The sequence below is a fragment of the Bombus bifarius genome, unplaced genomic scaffold, assembly GCF_011952205.1.
Source record: "Bombus bifarius isolate JDL3187 unplaced genomic scaffold, Bbif_JDL3187 scf7180000009243, whole genome shotgun sequence".
Lineage (NCBI taxonomy): Eukaryota > Metazoa > Arthropoda > Insecta > Hymenoptera > Apidae > Bombus > Bombus bifarius.
The window spans coordinates 1,119,134-1,135,344 of NW_022884989.1; the positions used below are offsets into that span (position 1 = coordinate 1,119,134).

General features: G+C 39.3%; 1 pseudogene; it reads right to left on the reverse strand.

The window, feature by feature from the left end:
• Positions 1-12,553: 12,553 nt before the first annotated feature.
• LOC117214833 lies at positions 12,554-12,890 on the reverse strand (annotated as a pseudogene).
• Between the last annotated feature and the right edge of the window lie 3,321 nt (positions 12,891-16,211).

The following is a 16,211-nucleotide window of genomic DNA, read 5'->3' on the forward strand; positions in this document are numbered from 1 at the left end:
ATTTACGCTGCGAAAACAGATACCACCAAACGTCCTACTGAACGGCACGCACATATCACAAACAAGGCAAGTCAAATACCTAGGACTCCACTTAGAAACACAACTCACATGGAAACAGCATACTGAATCAATCATAGACAAAATACAGACAACAAGGAGACAAATGCATTGGCTAACAAGTCGAAAATCCAAATTAAGCATAGAAAATAAATTAAAAATATACAAAACGATCATAAAACCAATCTGGACGTACGAAATAATGGGGGGGGGAACACTATGGGGGACAGCAGCAATCATATAAACAAAATAGAGACAATACAAGCTAAAATTCTTAGAACAATGGTAAACGCCCCATGACACGTTAGAAAGGAAGTAAAACGGTAGGGCCTGGGAATACCAACGGTCAAAGTGGAAATTAGCAGATACGCAGAAAAACACAAAGAAAGAATAGGAACCCACCCAAACCGGCTAGCTGTGGAAACGACCAACACCTCAAACATGGAAAGAAGACTGAAAAGGAAACACCCAGCAGACCTCACAAAGGACTCAACCTAACAAACACGAAGATGGTATCCCGCTGGGGGTAGCCACCCACATGATAATCAAGCAGTTAAAAAATTCTACCAAATGTCCAAATTGGACAAATTGTGAATGTGAAGAATTAAATAAAAAAAAAACATTACTACAAGAGCACATCACAAAATGGGGGATAGCAGTAATGAGCCACATAAATAAACTAGAGTCGCTACAATCGAAGATAATGAGAACAATAGTCAACGCTGCATGGTATGTCAGAAACGAGGATATACGCAAAGACGTAAAAATATCAACGGTCAAACAAGAAATCGGCAGGTACGGAGAAAAATTCAAGGGAAGAACGGCAACACATCCAAACCAGCTGGTTGCTAAAGCGAGCAAAGCTTTCATAGAAAGAAGACTAAAGAGAAAACATCCTACTGACTTCACTAAAGAAATAAAATATTCAAACTCGAAGACGGTATCCCACTGGGGGTAGCCATCCACATGTTATTTAGCAATTAGTTAGAAAAATTCACCAAATGTCCAGCTGAACAAATTGTAAAGTGCAAATTAAAAAAAAAAAAATAGAAAAGAATCTAATAAATTTTTGCTTTTAACGACGGTGCCTTTTAGACAAGAAGGACTCGTGCGAACTACAACTGCCGTACTTTCTTCGATAGGAACAAAAAGAGATCCGTTTCCTTTTTCGACTACGATCGGGCTTGCAAGGTCAAACTAAGACTAACTTCTTATTCCGTTCTCTGACTACCTTTTAATCCGATTATCAACTTCGACTTTATCTGATTTGGGCGCTCCTATTTTCACGTATTGATCCACTCGCACTGATCGCTACCGGCGTCTATCAAGGTGGTCAAATTGCTATCTCCGATCTTAACGTCTCTATAACGCTTTTCTGTAACGACTGCGACACACTACATGCATTCTTAGGGGACTTACATTGTTAAATTGCGATGCGATGTGTCCGTACTCCTGGCATTTGAAACACCTGGCAACTTTGCTTTTCGTTGGGCAGTTCGTATTTAGGTGATTTTTGTTTCTGCATAGAAAGCTCCGTCGTGTCTCGTCCTCTTGGATTTTTCTTCGACCAGCTTGCTTTTCATATCAAACGTGTTAATTTATTTAATGACGAGATGAGCTAATACTTGTGATAGTCGGATATATTTAAAGATCTCTCTAAGTACAGAATACAGAGTTGCTATAATACGCCTGAATCGTCGCTCGCTCAATGACACTCGCTGTAAGGATACTAGATAATGATCGCCTTAGAGAGCATGTTCGTTTATTTATACTGGTCGGGAAAGTCGGAGAGGTTGACTTCGACTTCGGTTGACGATTTCAGGTAGGGACGATATTGCTTTGTCCGGAGTTTATTTACTTTTAAATTTTGTACGAAGTAACGGTGTCGATACTGCGAGACAAAACAACGACATGAGTCACTCTCGATTCGAATTGTCCTATGACTTATGTGCCGCTACATCACCTCCTTACCAACGATAACATATTTTTTTTGTGTGTAGTTAGTTTACAAATTCCGTGGGTAATTCCCAAGCCCAACGAACTATAGCGCTTATTCGAAACCTGCCTATAACGTATCAGGAAATGGGACTCTCCTGCCCGCGCGCGTGACATATTTATTTCTTGTGTTTGTCCGTGTATCGCTTCGCTCGATTTGATGTCTAAGCGGTATTATTATGTCGTGGTATTCGACACTTTGTTGTTCGATATTGTCATCTACAAGGAACAGCGGTTTTAGCCGGTCTATAGAGATTGTTACCTTTCTATTATTTATTTTTATGTGGAAATTCTTTTCTCCGCCTTGTATCACCTTGTATGACCTGTCGCAAGGTGTTTGTAGGGAACTGCGGACGACGTTGCTACGCAGCAATGTATAGGGTGACACTGCGAGTTCACGGAAAATGAACACGTTTGTCGAGTGATCGGTTGCGGCTTTATTTCTTCGATTCGCTCTTTAAGCCGATTCGCGTATTCGAAGGTCGCTTGCCGAACCGTCGGTACGAAAAATTCCCCTGGCAGTCGTATTCCTGCGCCGTAGATCATTTCGGCAGCCGTTGCGTTCAGTTCCTCCTTAATTGCTGTTCGAATTCCTAATAGTACGATCGGTAAGATTTCAACCCAGTTGCTCATATCGTGGCATTTGATTGCCGCTTTCAACTGTCGATGTAGGCGCTCTACCATCCCGTTGGACGCGAGATGATAGGTCGTCGTGCGTAAATGTTCGATACCGAGCAACCGGTATAATTCCTTAACACGGTGACGCCGGCGTGGGTCATCAACGGGTCACACGTGTCTGCCTCGTGGGGTAGCGCGACGGGTCACACATGTATTTCACAAAATAGGCAGTACGAAATAAGTTTATATTATTTTATCTCAACATTATAAGCAGACATACAATAGTAAAAACATGGCAATACAATATTATAAACTTAACATAATTATTTCCCGTTTTCATGCAATTTTTTAAAACATGTTAGACAGAGTGCCGTTTCTTTTCGCGGCATACTCTCACCTTTTATTCTAGAAATACGTTTATAATATTGTGTACACCGCCGTCTCGTTTTGCTAGCGGGCCCTTGGTACGACTGCAGAAAATGTGAACGTTTTTTGGGCAGTACTTCATTTTCACTTGGCATTTCTTCTATGTGGGGTTTCACTGTACTTAAAAAGTGATCAATAATTTCTCAGCGAAATTTTCAGATTTTGATACTTTTAATACCCCATTTTCTATGTACATACCATGTATTTACGAGGCAAGTCCCGCATATTAATTCTATTACAATGTTTTTATACCATTTTACGGTTCTGCGCAAACAACTATAATAGGATGACGTGTGACCGGATAGATCAACCGCCTTTTTAGCATCATTATAAAAACAAACAGTGTCTGGCTTTAATTTACTATTTTTCCCCCGAACAATAACACACCTGTGATATTTTGAAGCAGCTAACATACATACTGGTCTTTTTTCAGTCCATTTTAAAAGTTTGTTCGAAGATGGTATCTCACTGGGGGTAGCCATCCACATGTTATATTATTATACCACTAAGCTATAATATTTTACCAAATGTCCTACCGGACAAATTGTAAAATTCAAATAAATAAATTAAAAAAATTTTTTTTTAAAGTTTAACGCCACTCCGATTTTGAAAACTCATAAAACCACCCTTTGCCGTTTCTGTCTTGCCTGCGGCGGTAAAAATTTTTTATTCATTTTTATAATGCCACAAATAAATGTTCTTTTTTACAGAAGTTCCTCGGTCAAAGGGACACTAGTATAAAAGCTATCGGTAAATAGTATGCGACCTTTACTTAACATTTATAGATATAGGCAAAATGATATTGCCAAACTATTGTATATCAATGTATTAGTTGAAGTCCACGGAATTTATCGAACCCAACAGGAGTCGTATAACTATTGTAATTTTGCTATAAATTGAGCTCAAGATTGAAAAATTGCGGTCGTGTCGAGCAGTCTAATGTGACCCAGCGCTGCCCCACGAAGCAGACCGTGTATCCAGGCGCCGCCTCACAGACAAAACAATGAATATCGGCGCCGGCGTCAACGTGTTAAATAATTGTGGCTCGAATTGGCGTCCTTGATCGGTTGTTATTTTGGATGATACGCCGAAACGAGCAATCCATGTTAAAAGGAGAGCTGAAGCAACGGTTGATGCTTCCTTATCGGCTGTGGGTATCGCTTCGGATCAACGCGAGAAATGGTCGATACACGTTAGATAATATCGATAGCCTTGCGAATGCTGCATCACGATAATGTCTACGTGTATGTGTTCGAATCTGTCTGCCGACGCTTCTGTCACGTAAACTTGAGACTTTGATTATAAAATAAAAGGAGGTTGAGTCGTAACTCAACTATCAACTTTCTTTTATATAACTTTATTATAAATGATTATTATCAAAGATTACAATGATTTCACAGAGGTAGAACGATACTGAATCAGAGAAAGGCTGAACAAGAAATGCCCGAGCTGGCTGAAGTCTCGGCTTATATAAGTCTTGGTTTGGGGATGATCTGCAAAAGAGGCCAACGGTCGGGGGTCGATGTCTTATCCCTGGTGTAGATTAAGACGTGGTTGATATCAAACGTTCCGACTGGGGATGCTACGTGCCTGGTGACTTTACATCGCTAATACAGAATAACTGTCGTGCTCAGTTTCTGCAGTCTTTGATAACTGACAACCAGACGAAACGCGTCGTCACCAGGTTTTGTGTAACGCGTATCCCGGGATGAGAAAGTCCGTGGAGCGAATTGATCACGCTAGGCCGCAGGGTTTTCGGTACCTACGGTCGTACTGCGTCGACCGATACGTCGCAATATATCTCTGCGTTATGGTAGGGAAAACGTATTTTTTCCAGATACACATTTTTCGAATGCCCATTCTCCTAAAGGCCCAGGAGCATGTTGCTGGCCCACTTAATTCAATGTTCCATGCTTCCCGGCACGTTAGGGGCTTTTCATTTTTTCACTACCTGCAGTTCACAGGTATATTCTCAACGGTTTTTTCAGAATACTACAGCGCATAGAAAACTGCAGCATACAATGACGCAGCGCTTTTTGTTGAAGTAAACCTCACTTCTAGGAAAACTCTAAATCCGCACTATTGTCTACTTTTCCTGGCCTTCGAAGCCATTCAATATTATCTAGTACTAAATCAATAAGGAGAGTTTTTCAATCTCATAGCCTTTTTAGGGACATGCCTTGCATAGAATGTGGTCAGGTTAGTGCAGCGAGGTATAGTCAGGCCAGATTTCGTAATAATATAAATACCTATAGGCCCATAGCTTCGGAGTTGTGTTGTAATGTAACGCTGCCATAGTGCGCTGGAGTAGCATACACTGCACTTATGCTATTCCTACATTTATACTCCGATATATTTCTATTCCACATTCACCCACGTGTTCCTTTATCAGATAACCACAACACTTTTAAATATCTCTGATAATTTGTCTACCTGAAAATCCGGAATAACTGACTTTCGCTTGAATTCGCGATGGCGCGTCATATCTTTTGCAACAACAGTACTGACGTCGATGTAACGGAAAATCGGGAAAGAGCAAATTCGAGTAACTGTGGGTATGTACCTCAGAGGAGACAATATTTAGGGAGACTGATGATAACGAACGGAACCGAACGGAACTGAACGGAACTCGGATTCAAGATGGCCTACTTGTCATGTCGATGACACTGATGACACCGAAACCGGGTTAACGCGTACGTGCTGAAGCATTGCACTTTGCTCTAACAGACTCACGGTGTACAGCGAACAAACTGAAACGCAAAGTGCAATTCATTCCAAACGTATATCGGACATGATGTTGATGAAAATTATAATATGATGTATATTACTGTATTAAGACTGAACTAGGTTGCGGAAGAATATGAGAAAAATGTAGAAATAATTCTGATTTTTATAATCCTGATAATTCTATCATATTGATAATAAACATATATTTAACTTATTTCTAGTAGTTCAAGCGTTCCATGTCATACAGTAAGATTTTTTAGGAAACGTCACATTGCGTTATTTTGATTTCCATTCTCTCCGAACAGAATTAGCTATTTTCGTGTTTTTGTTTTCTATCTAATTGTTTACATTCACAATTTGTCCAGTTTGGACATTTGGTAGAATTGTTCAGCAAATTTCGTATGTCTTATATTTCCACACACCAATTCAGAAAACGCGGTTCACAACGTCAGAGAATGACAACTTACCGTTATATTCCATGCAGGGACAGACAATCAGACTAAAAATTACTCCGTTTACTTGAACACATGTCAGCAAACAACTACTAAACAATAGTTCGAGAAGAAAGATAAAGCAAAGAAAAAACTTACTATGGTTTGGTATGACGATATCCTATTACGATTCAGTTTCTTTTCTAACCGGGAAATCCGCCGTGTATTTTAGCAGAGAAACAGGCCACTGTTACCACGGTAACAATTATTCGTAATGCGCGCCTACGAGGCTCGCGTCAGAAGGATTTTTTAAAATTGTGCAAGTTAGGAGCAAAGCTGCGACGACGAGAAAAAAGAGCAGGAAACCAAGGCGTTTTCACGCTCGTTCGCAGGAGGGTCCCTACGTGTAACTGCCTCTACACGACTGCTTCGACATGAAACTCGAATACCTTCTAAATATTCAGAAGACGCCGCTTCTGGAATGTTGCTCTCGTTATCAGTGACAGTTGCGCGATATAAATAAATAGGTATGGGAATGATGTAACGCGTCAGCAAAGGCGCCCGAAAAATGTCAGATGATATTGTTTCTTTCATAAACAGAACGCGTTTCCGGAGCGTTTTTGGCTATTTACATTCATTTAATATATTCATTATCCGCGAAATACAATCAGGCAACATTGCAGTTGTATCTTTTTTTTTTCATCAGAAATGTCTTTACTTTCATATTACGGATTTTTATACGTGTATGAAAAATTTAAAAGTGCAAACATACATACAATGTATACAGTACAGTAAAAACACACGTCGGTAGTATAAAACGGATCATCGCTTTAAGAGGACGCAATAAATATAGAACAAAGCATTATGGAACAGAATTTATTTATTAAAATATACATTGTCATGTCTTGCAGTCCGCACGAGCCGTAACGCGAGCCGTGAAAGGAATACGTCATGATTCGCGAATTGCGCGAGTCACAACTGTCGGGAAGAGGAATTAAAAACACAAAATTTAAAGGAAATAAGAGATATGACACGTGCAATTGCTTTAATATTGCAATATATTCATAAACAAATGCACATTATTATCGAACAAGATTACAATCTAATTAAGAATATCGAAATCATAACATCGTATTGCTAGATAATGACGAGTGATTGAAGTTTTTTTAATTCGCAGATAATTTCACTTTTAAACGCAATCTGTAGGATCACTTGATGTTTACCTATGTTTCAAACTTTTCGTCATAGAAAATTACAAGGAAAATACTGAAAACATAGATCAAAAATTCTATTGAAACTATGAAAATATGAACTTAGTTGACAATACTATAAATACTATAAATATTCCTACAAAGTTAATTATAATTAGACTGTTTCTTTAAATAAATGCAATACGCCTGACATATCATTTTTATAAAACAATACTGTAACTCGCAAGCAAGTAACGGGTGTTTTACTAAGTTCGATAATCATAAAATAATGCTATAATGGACGAAGTCTTAACAACTCGGAAGCTTGTCACGTATTTCAGTAAAATTAAGTTTAAAGGAGCAATACTATATTCATATAAAATAGTAATAAGTGTTTTAAAATCGGAATTAATGAAGTAATGCTTTTTAATAAACTTCCAAAAGACCCATATTTATGTGACAATTGCAATTTTTTTATTTCTCTCTGTTCGACCGTGTCGCGGGAAGACGCGTTCACGATATAACGCGTCAACGAGAGTGGTAAACTCCCGTCTCGATATGGTAATTGACGCCATGAATTAGCCGATTCAATATTTCGGTTAAGATAAAAGAAACGGATTGAATAATCGTAACACTGAATTGATAGTTTAAATATACTCCTTATTTCTAACAAATTTTGGGACTTGAGTGTCTGCGTGTAGATGTAGAAGTGTTTAGAGCGAATAGTTGCACGCAAGTTAAAGTTTCTTCCATTCGATGAGTTAGTAGCATCTTAAGGTCTTCTGATCGAGATGTCCGGTGATACTGAGATCTATAAAGAAAACTAGTGATGGATGCTGTCCGCCCACCACCAATGGTCGCTCGTGGATAGAACTCCTCCTCGAATATCCCACATGAGAAAACTCGCTTTTCCCATGGTTTACCGCAATGAACAATAACTCCAAGGAACTTCTCGACTTGAACGATGCATTGTATAAAATAAGGGCCTCGATAGTAAGCAAAAATCTAAATATGATGACGGCAATTAACGGTATCTTAAGATAATCGCGGGCCCGTACAAGTATGTTGGAACAGCTGTTGACCATCTTGATCGCAGAATGAATTATTGTATTGTTATACAAGTTCCAAATAATAAAATATCGCACACATGGTGGCACGTATCACCAGAGGTTCGTTTAGGAGTTTGTTTCGAAATTATCCACATTCTAGCAGCGTTGTATTATTTATTAATTTATTTATGTATTAATAGCAAACTATCCCATGTCTCGTTGAACCGCAATTAACGGGTTGGTGCTCGATGTCGTTATACGATCGCATCTCACGAGTCGCTTTCCGCTTTTACATGAGCAATTTTATAGTCAACGGCAACGTCACGATGAAGAAATAGAAGAAACCGAACGCATAAGATGACTCACCATCATGGTTGTGATAAACAGATTTAAGTGGAATACTATTAATTATTAACTACCCAATCGAAGATAAGTTTAATTACAAAGGAACACTGATGTAGGTACATCGCGTGGGCGTGTTACGCCGACATGATCAAGCGCAGTATTCATGGAGCGCTGCCGGAAATCGCGGCGGGATACCGAATTAAGGAACTCTTTCAAACCGCCTGCAACCGCACAGCGAACTATCACGCACCTTGGGAAACGTATTGTTTCACACTTATGCCATCGTTTCGAGATGCGACTAACTGTACACGGCAGAAAACATCATTTCTGTGAATGCATGAACCATACAGTACTGCTAACCAGCAGGGAAATTTAGAAACGGAAGGAATAATTGGAAATTGAGCGAGTTAATTGTGTTTTTATGTTTTTTTTTTTTTTTTTAGATATTTTGATATCTAGTAAAATCAAATTTTGATTTTATTGGTGACATCATTAACAAGCAGGAAAGATTACAGAGGGCGGGTTTCTACGACCGCGTTATAATCCTCGAAATCGTATAATATACTTTTTGTTTGATTTTCTAGTAAAAAAAAGTAAAATTGTGTAGTTAAGGGAAGCTTCTATACGAAACAAGTTTTAATTCAATTTAGATCTAAATCACGCTTTTGTTTCAACGGACAATAAGAGTTACAATGTTTCAACGAAATTCCTAGCAATGTATGACTGGGACTTGTAACCTTAAGTATGAGTTCTAAAATATAAATATCATATGACTACGGTGGCGATGTGGATATAGTATATGGCTACAAATCCAAAGGACTCGGGTTCAAATCCTAGTCGTAATTTTTCCAGTTTACACAATTCCAACCGATGGGCCTTGTCCGGGACTGGAGGGGAGGAGCGATCAAAACAAACCACGCGTCAGCGGTCATGTCCGTGGGCAGAATGAGATGTTCCCGCTGAAGCAAGCACTTGTGATTATTAGGTCTAAGTTAGTTTTAGAATCGCGGAGTTTAAATGCTCCGTTTTAAAAGACTAAAGAATCACACATATCGGAGAGCCATATCATACATCTATAGAATCAGGCTGTGTTCCCGGACACGAAAAACATTACATATCTGAAAGGCGGGATATCGAAATCCACGAAATAGGGCTACGCGTGGGATCGGGACCTCCAGGAGGCTCAAAGGAAGGACGTGGGAATTAGAGATCGTTGCGACTAGGGTGCGAGCACAGTCTTCTGGGTGGAATAGCCGTTTACTATGCGCCAAGGGCCCGTACTATCATTCTCGTGGCACAGAAACGGTGGTACGGGCTCCCCGTAGGCTCTAATTTTGCCGTAGTTCCTATAATATTTCTTTTTTTACTAAAATTTAAGTTTGTTAGCGATAGAAAAGTACGATTAGGTCACAAGTGACTTGAAAAAGCAGGACCAAACGCAAAGCGTTGCACAAAGGAAAGGAACGAAGTTAATAGTAGGTATGTAACTATTGTTACAGCTATAGCATACTGACAGAAACTAGAAGGAAAAAGCTCTTTATAACGTCAAAAAATTGCAACATATTATACGGTTCTAAAATGTTTACCTGAATTACATAGGAGTAATTCAATAACTAATTCATTACAAAAATGTAATATTAAATTTTGGAAACCAAGAAAGTAGAAGAATCGATCAAAAATATACAGAAATGCATTTTCGTATAAAGTTCTAGTTGTAAAAAGTTTCAAAAAAGCAGCGTTCAGTCTTGACAAATGTTCTTACCAAATTTTTGTAAGAAATTTTAGAGTAAGACTAATGTATACTAAATTGATCGAGCTTTCACCTATCGTCCCATTAAATTGCTCACAATAAGCAGCATTCTTGATCACAGACAGATCGTAATGGTTACTTTCACACGATCTTAGAAACTTGACTCGATGAATCGAAACAACAGCTTTGGACGCGGAAAAGCGATTGACGCAGCTGTAACCGCGCTTCATTCAATGTGCTCGCAAACACGTTCATCCGCGAATCCAGCTTTGTCACCGGACTGTGCCGGCTTTCTTGGTAGCAGAGTGGATAAACTACATGCAACACGCGGTTACATCGATAATTGCGTGGGTCTAATAAACGTATTTATAAGGAACTAGATAGCATGTATGTAATTATTCCTTTCATGAAAAAGAATTCTTCGGAAGAAACTACGAACAAGCAATCTATATAAAATTCTATAGTATTATTCATATTCATTACTTTCATTTTTATTGCTAATTCTGTTCATTGCAGTTAAATGCACGTATGTTAATTGTTTCCTAATAATCTCAGAAAAAACGATTAAAAAAAGAGTAATTTCCTCAATACGTTAAAATGTATCTATTTCTAGAACGCATTCGGAGTCCACATGGAAGGACGAGCATCGTTCACGAGAACAGTCTTCTTCGGTTCAAAGATCGAACGTATCCGACGATGCAAACGAATTTCACTACTGGGAAACATTCTTTGCAAAAGTAGCCTGACAATCGATCGAACACAGAACGTAGGCTGCTCCGTTCCAGCATTTTCGTTTCATTGCGTTAATCATGCGATGGCCAGCTGGGCGGCCGAGAATCAAAATCGGGAATGATACCGAAACGAACTGTCACTTCAAACGCTGAACAGCTACGAAACAACGCGATTCTCCACAAATAGTAATCGTATTAATGTATAATCGTATACACATATTATGTATTTTGTATATCGCTATCACTATATGTATTCTGGAGGATATTTTACTTTTAAATTTCTCATAAACCTATAAACATTCACAGTCAAACAACTGTTAAATGAAAGAGAAAACAAATTCACTTAAACATATGATGGAAATTTGTTCCTTGCATCGAGACAAAGAAATTAGAAACCATATGCTTCACATCTTCAGAAAATTAAATTCTATTGTATACATCCAATATCTCAGCGCTCTTATTCATGGTTTCTCTTTTCTACTACACCAGGCAATACATAAACATATATTAACGAAAGGAGAGCCTCCTTCCATTTCTCGAAACAACCGGAAAATTAAATATGAGAGTGAATTCAAAAGATGAAAGCAATTAACGAAGGAAGGAAGAAAGACAAACAATGATTTAATGGAGATTGATATACCTGATCTATAAGTATATGTAATAAAAATCAAGAAGAATATACCTAAAACTTCGTATACATACTATTGTTATGTCTTATGACCCCAACATATATCATTAACTATATCAACATATATCATCAGTTCAAACATACTTGCTCGGACCCGCAATAATCCGAAGGAACCGTTAATTGCCGTGCCTAAACTCCTGTTTACTGCGACCAAGTCTATTGTCATTCAACATTTAGATTTTTACTTACTGTCGAAGCCCTTAATTTATACGATGCATCCTTAACGTTGAGACGCTCCTTATTGCTCCTCACGGTAAAGAACGGGAAAAGTGTCCGTCCCATCCTTATCCACCAGTTTTCCAATTAGCAGCAATGACCGTTGTCCTCACTTCCTCAATGAAAATTGTAATAAACGAATCCTCCTGTCTCGTGTTCCAGGCACACCGATCAGTAGTTTTGCTCCTCGACCTCACAATCTCCGAACTTCATTTGTTAACAACTCATCGGTCTAAACGCACTTTCCAGATTTTAAAAGTTGTCGGAAACAAAGAGTCGTATTTAAATTCTTAACTCAGTGTTAATATCATTCGAACCACCCCTATGATCTTAACCGAGATAGGGTATCGGCTGATTCGTTTTCTTCTGTTTTAGCGTCGACATCTTGAAGTTGTTTCGAGTGCGTACAAGAATATTGCTCGACGTGTCACCTAGTTCATCACAGAAAGCTAAAGTCGGTTCTTTCGCTATTTGCAATTCTATGGTTTCCAGCAACAATCAACATACCACGCAGTCCACATCCACGAGCCTCAACGATCTCGGCACCCATTCGAAACTGCTTCGATTTGGCTGCCACTACATTTACATCCATCTTCGAAATCACGTAGAAAGGTCCAACATCTTTTTTCTTTTCTACGGAGACGCCAAGGTTGTCGGATCTTTTCATTTTGCTTCAACAATGGACAACCTCGGGATTTTCCGGTTCCACATTCGACCACGATCTCTGTGGATTAGCGTATTCTAGGCTGTTGACAAGCGTGACGTAGTTTTTCGTAACTGGTGGACTTCATTGCTTACGGGTATTATTAAGGATCCTTTCCACGTTTTACAGTCGCATTTTCCGACATACACGTGCTGGATTTTGTATCTTCGATTGTACATTTCACAGGATACTCCGTGAATTCTACGAAATCCACTTCGCAACCGTCCATGTTGTCTCCATCAGAAGCTACCGCGGTTATGTCCGTTGTAACTGATGTTGCTATTACCAACTATGTGGCGATGTGGCGATCAGCCAGGTTGCGACTGGTCGGTGGATATCGCGAACCTTGAATGCCATTAACGCTGAAAGTGGCGGAAGATTAAAGATGTAGAGTAATGTTGTGTCCACTTGGTTTATTTACACTGTTTAGTACAAACGCAGCAGTGCGTAAGGAGTTTCTACTAAGGCTGGTGCATGATGAGCTTCTCTTGCCGAGTGTGTGATGAAGACTGAATACTCATCTTGATGCGCCTGGTCCTTATATTCTAGCTCTCCGTCCAGGAGGTATTTTTCTAGCCATATCTCCTTTGAGGAGGGAATCTATTCCTATACTATCTGGTAACTATCCTACCGTCGTGAGTGTAACTCATCTGGTGTTTATGTCTAACTTTAGAGCGGACCCGTCGAGCACTTCGGGTGGCAGGCACCCTCTTGACGCACTATAAGTTTTATAACTAGGGAGGTAGGAATTTCCAACTTCCCAAAAAGGACTTATGTGCTATCTGTGTCGTACCAAAGCCCACTCAAATTCCAGAATAACTGATACATCTAATTAGTTTTTGTTTATGACGACGGTATCCTCGCGACAAAAAAGATTCGTGGAAACTACAACTGCCGTACATTCTTTCCTACTTTCTTCAATAGAAACACGAAGAGATCCGTTTCCTTTTTCGACCACGATCGAGCTTGCAAAGTCAGGTTGAGACTGTTGTATTGATCCGCTCGTACTGATCGCTACCGGTGTCTATCAACGCGGTCAAATTGCAATCTCCGATATTAACGTTTCTACGACGCTTTCTCTGTAACGACTGCGACACACTACATGCATTCTTAGGGGACTTACATTGTTAAATTGCGATGTGATGTGCACGTACTTCTGGCATTTGAAAAACCTGGCAACTCTGCTTTTCATTAGGCAGCTCGCACTTACTTAGATGATTTTTACTTCCGCACAGAAAGCTCCATCGCGTTCCATCCTCTTGGATTTTTCTTCGACTCGCTTGCTTTTCATCTTCGCGTTTTCCTTGATGGCCTCTTACAGGACGTCCTTGAAAGTAAAGACGAGTGCGCTCCTGCTGTCGATTCGAACGCGCGTTTCGAACACGTCGCGCTCTTCGACATCTTCTTTCTCTTCTTCGTACTCGCCATGCTCAATCGCCAAGGCGATGAAAGCTCTTGGACGCTCTTGCAGCTCTTCCTTCTTACTAATCCTTTTCAATCTTCGTTTCTTGAGTTCATCTTTCAACTCGGCAACTTTCATTGTTTCGATTCGCATCAGCTTATCGTAAACAATGTTTCTTTCTTCGACATCAATGATGGTATTATCCGCGTTTGATCCATCGCTTATTGCGAATAAAGATTTAACTCGACTTCAATTCATTTTCACAATTACTACACGAATAATTCTGTTGAAGATTTCGCTTTCCTTTTTGTGCCTTTTCCACTCGAGCTCCCGCAAATATAGTGATCTCTATTTATTTGATGTATTTATAATGATTGAAACGATGATTATTTAACTAGAGTTATTTCTTGACGTAGTAATGCAATACAACTAAAACAACTAAATTTGTACATCTAGTCAATTTCTGAGTAACAACTCAATACTAACAAATATTCTACGACTAATGTATAACGACTAACTTGTGACTGCAACTAGTCGCAACTTACTCGTAACTGACTATTCTCTCCATCAAAACGTCCTTTTATTCCACGGTTTTCGGTTCCCCTACCATGCACATCTATCTTGCAGCTGTTGGTAACCCAAGACGGTTGGGAGCACCTTTTTCGATTGCCTATTTTGCTAAAGGGCATATTGTTGGCCCGCTTGGCCCATTGGAATGTCCCATCCTACCAGGCCCGGTAGGGGCCTTTCATTTCTTCACTATCTCTAGTTCATCGGAATTTTCTCAACGGTTTTTTCAGGAGACTACAATACATAAAAGCCTACACCATACGGGATTCTTTACTTTTTGTTGATGTAAGCCTTACTTCTAGGAAAACTCTACATCTGCACTATAACTTAGTTCCCCTGGCCTTTGTAGCCATAAAAAATTATCTAACACTAAATCAATAAGAAGTGTCTTTCAGCCTCATAACATTTTTAGGAACATGCTTTCATACATTGTGATCGGGTTAGTGCATCGAGGTATAGTCAGGTCAGTTTTCGTAATTATATAAATACCTTTAGGACCATGGTTTCGGAGCTGTGTTGTAACGTAACGCTGCCAGAGTGCGCTGGAGTAGCATACACTGTACGTATGCTATTCCTACATTTATACTCAGATATATTTCTATTCCACATTCATCCACGTGTTCCTTTATCAGATAACCACAACACTTTTAAATGTCTCTGAAAATTTGTCTACCTGAAAGTCCGGAATAACTGACTTTCGCTTGAATTTGCGATGGAGCGTCGCATCTTTTGCAAAAATAGCAGGGACGTCGATGCTACGGAAAGTCGAGAAAGAGCAAATTTGGGTAACTGTAGGTACATACCTCAGAGGAGAAAATATTAAAGGAGACTGATGATAACGAACGGAACTGAACGGAATTCGGGCTCTCGATGACCGACTTGTCACGTCGATGACACTAATGACACCGAAACCGGGTTAACGCGTACGTGCTGGGGCATTGCACTTTGTTCTAACAGACTCACGGTATACAGCGAACAAACTGAAACGCAAAGTGCAATTCATCCCAAACGTACATCGTGCATGATGTTGATGAGAATTGTAATGTGATGTATATTGCTTAATATTAAGACTGAACTAGGTTGCGACAGAATATGAGAAAAATGTAAAAATCAATTCAGTACACGCTTACAAATTATTTTATTCGGATAATCTGTATGGAATAAAAAGACCTCGTTCCTTGATAATAAATCCAGGCAGGAATAAGCGTATCAACATTCAGAGATCGTTGTTTATTTCACTTTGCTTGCTTCAGATGCTATTACATATAGATAGCTTAACGACATATACTGGCAGGAAGTTTCTAATTGTATGA